A 4,504-nucleotide genomic window follows, 5' to 3' on the forward strand; every position below is an offset into this window, starting at 1 on the left:
CAAGATGTTGCAAAGAACCACTGAGCAGCCTTTGTTGAATGCACTGATAGGTCAACCACTTTAAACTGGATTCATTTAGCGCGCGGTTCATTGGTGTACAGTACAGAGCGTCTGCGCGCACCAGCGGGAAAAGGCACACCATATAATTAGCAGTAAAAGTACAGCAGGACATCCGCGTGACGTTTTCTTTTTCTTTTCCTTTTTTCTTGCCAGTGAATTCAAATTTGCTAGAGTGATTGACAAGGTCCTATTCAAATAAAACATCCCGCGGAGAGCATGCACACTTTTTTTTAACCGCGCACTGGAGGCGTGGAGCTCGCGCTTCTGACATTCTCTCGCGCAGTAGCTCTTCTCCAGCGAGCCCTAATGACATCACCCAGACACCGCGGATGAAGAAAACTGTTTTCTGAGTGTGTGTGTGTGAGTGAGTGTGTGTGCGTGGAAGCGCGATGTTTTAATACCGCCGGACGAGTTTGAGCAGATCTTTTAATTGGAGCATATAACGCAGAGCGAATTCCGTGGGAATAGTTTGTTTTGCAAACACTGGAGAGCACCGACGCCGCCAAAAGGCCCTTTCCCCAAGAACGCAACTTTGTGTAGCCTACTTCGAGTTATTGTTCGTAGCCTACTGTCTGTGTTCTCGACATGGAGGAGCTCGGAAGCGCTGTTCCTTGACTCGGTTTCTCGCTTATGGACGACTGTAGTAGTCCCCTTTCTCCGAAGGCAAACGCTTTCAGTATTGCCTATATGATTTCAGCGAGGGATCAAGCGGGAAACACAGCGTTTGGCAAACACGCCACTGGCCTGGACACGCAAGTGGTGCAAAACTGCTCCAGATCCATTAAAATGCACTACAGCACAGTCACGCGGGAGATGGAAGGTACGGACACGATCTTGACGATAACCTTGTGATTTGTCGGGCTCGCTCAGTTTGTTGAGAAACTTTCAGTTGACGCCAAGACACGTGTATTTCACTATTGCAAACATATTCAGCACAGCGCAGCACGTTCCGTCTAATTACGCCCGACGCACTGAAAAAATAAAACGCCGCGCGCTAATTTGTACAGTACCCAGAAATGCAACTATAATTTCCCCCGAGTTACACTTCAGCTGCAACTAGTAAAACAGGCTAGTCATTGCGTGCTCCTCAAATAACATAAACCATACAGTAAGCGTGTGCGGTGCAAACCGAAGCATGCAAAGTGTCAGAAATCTAGGAAACTCCGATTCCAGAAGGATGAGCCTGTCAGTCGAGCGTGGCGCGGGTAAAACCAATGGCAACAAATATGAACAAAATGAAATAGCATTCTAGAAATGGACCGGATAGTTGTTCCTTCGCAACACTAGTTGTTTGTACGTGTTGCGCGGGTGTTTGTTTGCTTTGCGAAAAAAAGTGTACTCTCCGTCGTGCCAGCTAACCAGTCTATTGTTAGAGGAGGGCGGTGTGGGCGATACACTTATCCAAAAGTAAATGGGTGCCGGAAAGCCCATTATAAGGGGCGCACTTCTCTGTCAATCAGTCTCGTCCCAAGGCGAGGAAAGGCACATTACCTGCAGTTCCTTATCTAAATAGAAACAAGAACCGGTTTTATCGCAAAGGGGAGGCCCTATGCGAGAGATAAGAGAGAAAATTTTCTGGATTTCAGTTTAGCAGAGGGGCAGGACAGAGGCCGCTTGGAACAGTTTACAGCGCGCACGCCTTTGAAAACAACAGAGCGCCAATACGCACAAGTTTAGACCGTCTACAAAGCCAATTAGGAAGGCGTTTTTACAGTTCTAAGACATTTCTAACGCGGCTTTTCATCTCTACTGCTTCACCTAGGCAATATGCGTTAGCCTAGAAGGAGACCGAGTTCTTGGATGCATCACTTGGGACGTCGTGAAGTTACTTTCTCTTTGATAATCATATAGGCGAACCCCTGCATTCACTTGCATATTGTTGCTGTTGAACTCGAGTCCCGCGCAAATTGTAAATCCAGTTTTTGGAATGATTTCAGCGATTTCAAGCCCGTGGCTGACGCAGCTGTCCCATTTTTGCGATGTTGCAGCCTTCACGACCAGCAGCCTGAGCAGTCTCAATACGCCTGGGAGTTACCATCTCTCTCCTTCCCCTGGGGATCCATACAGCCACCACGAAAGCCAGTTTGAGCCGTGCCCTGCTGCCCAGCACGGCTACAGCTATTCCGGATCCAACCCAGCGCAGGCCCCGGCGCAGGCGGACACCGGAGCGTCCAACTGCTCCTCGTCGTCGTCAAGCTCAACGCCGAACAAAACGCTGGTGAAAAAGAACCCTAAAGTAGCCAATGTTAATGTACATTTGGAAATGAAGGCGCTCTGGGATGAATTTAATCACCTTGGGACTGAAATGATTGTCACAAAAGCTGGGAGGTGAGTTGACAGATTGCTGTAGTGAACTTCGAGAAAATCTGTTATTAAAAATAAAGGTGCTTAAAAAGTTATTCACAGCGATGCCACAGAAGAACCATTTTTGATTCAAAGTTCTTCTATTGCATTAAAATTCAGTTCTTCTATTGCATCGTGAAGCACCTTTATTTTTTAAGAGTGTATGTACAGAAAAATACAAGAGACTAAAGTCACTTTTAAATTAACATCGAAACAATGTTTAACATGCAATTAAATGTACATTTCAGTAGTTTGAAATGCAAATTAAATATTATTATCAATGTACTTGAACTACTGTTGTGCTAAGCATTATATTTTGAGATAATCTGTCATCTAGTTGTTGTTTTTAATACAATCTCTCGACATTTATGCACAGAAAAATACAAGAGACTAAAGTCATTTTTTTAGAGTGCACCGACACGTTGTTTAATTTTTAACATACAATTAAATGTACATTTCAGTAGTTTGAAATATAAATTAAACTTTATTATCAATGTAATTGAACTACTGTTGTGCTTTATTTTTTTAATACAATTTCTCGACATTTATGCATAGGAAACTTCAGTATGTTTTGTATAATAACGCTGTATAATGCGTAACATTCAATTAAATGCACATTTCAGTAGTTTGTAGTTTAAACTTCACAATCAATGTACTTGAGCTACTGATGTGTTATTATATTTTGAGATAATCAGACATCTAGTTAAAAAAATCTCGACATTAATGCATTGGAAACTACTTTAGCATTTTCTAACACTGACAAACGATGCATAGAATTAAATGCACATTTCAGTAGTTTGAAGTGTTAATTAAGCTTAATCATCAATGTACTTGAACTACTGATGTGCTAAGCATTATATATCGTTTGTTACAGAATTAATACGCTTTTGGAGCAACTCAAGACATCTTCAAATCTACTTCTTGCACGGGAAAGATACATTTATCATCTTATTGTCAGAAAGTTCAATAGGTCCGATACTGAATAAATACCATGAACAGTGCATTAGCTTAGCACAATCATGGTCGTTTACAATGAAGTGTAAACAGTGTGTATTTACACAGCGATAAGACAGATAGCATGCGATACAGTACATTTTTAGTTCACCTGTGTGCTAAAGGGCCCCTGACTGGTTTTCTCCATTAATTCACTAGCATATGCATAGCTATAGTGTCTTATTTTTACAGGCCGGTCTGTTTATTCAGGTGAACCTCGAGCTTTAGTTTGCATTTACTTCGTGAAAAACAGACCGTGTTTAAATGAATGCAAAATAAATGAATATATATATACACACTGTAAGACTAAGATAAATGCGCACGAGCGTACACACACACACACACACACAGAGAGAGAGATACAAATTCACACATGTATTTGGATATGGCCAGGCCTCAGTCAGGGAGTATTATAATTTGATGCTCTAAGGTATACGTTTCTATCTTTTAAATAAAAAAGACATGTGGGGAAAGCAAAAGGGAGCACTGCAACTGCATGATAATGACAATGAAGCACCGTTCATCTAGTTTAGTGTTAAGTTCTTGCAGCTGCTGTGGCCTACTAAAAGTCGGAGCAGCTCAATGCTGAATAATATTGCATGCATCGTAATCAATACTTAGATTGCGCAAGCAAATTAGACTTTTATTCTGATTAAAGGCAGCCGAACATCGCCTTTTTATATAGGGTTTCGTCAGCTTTTATTATTGGTTATACGGACCCTAGACATCTTTTGCACATAAAAGTGGAGTTTTTTCGCCTAAAGCCCGGAGTGCATGTTCTAATATTATTTTAGTCAGATTTGCTTTGTGTCTCAAACATTTGCACAGAACCATATCTTGCTTCTTTCATGATGTATCAGCTGGCGTCACTATCCTTCCTAATGAGAAGCCTACATATTTAAAAATGTTAAATAACATGTTTAACGACAATAACATTTGTATTACACTGTTTTAGTTTTTCGCAATTTCTGAAATATTTTACCCGATCTTATATGACTTTATGAGGTTTCAATTATATTTTTTTCCATAGGTATGCCGGATTAAATTTAAAATGGTCGAAAATGCAAAGCATCAATTTGATTTCAATAAAATAAGTCACTTAAAAAAA

At 40.9% G+C, this 4,504-nt stretch overlaps 1 pseudogene; it reads left to right on the forward strand.

Annotated features, from left to right (window-relative positions):
- Nucleotides 1–276: 276 nt before the first annotated feature.
- The window catches only part of LOC107569733 (T-box transcription factor TBX1-like), an 11,252-nt pseudogene continuing 7,024 nt past the window's right edge, over nt 277–4,504 (forward strand).

This window comes from Sinocyclocheilus grahami, unplaced genomic scaffold (genome assembly GCF_001515645.1).
Source record: "Sinocyclocheilus grahami isolate Dianchi unplaced genomic scaffold, SAMN03320097.WGS_v1.1 scaffold1376.1, whole genome shotgun sequence".
In the NCBI taxonomy this organism is placed as follows: Eukaryota; Metazoa; Chordata; class Actinopteri; order Cypriniformes; family Cyprinidae; genus Sinocyclocheilus; species Sinocyclocheilus grahami.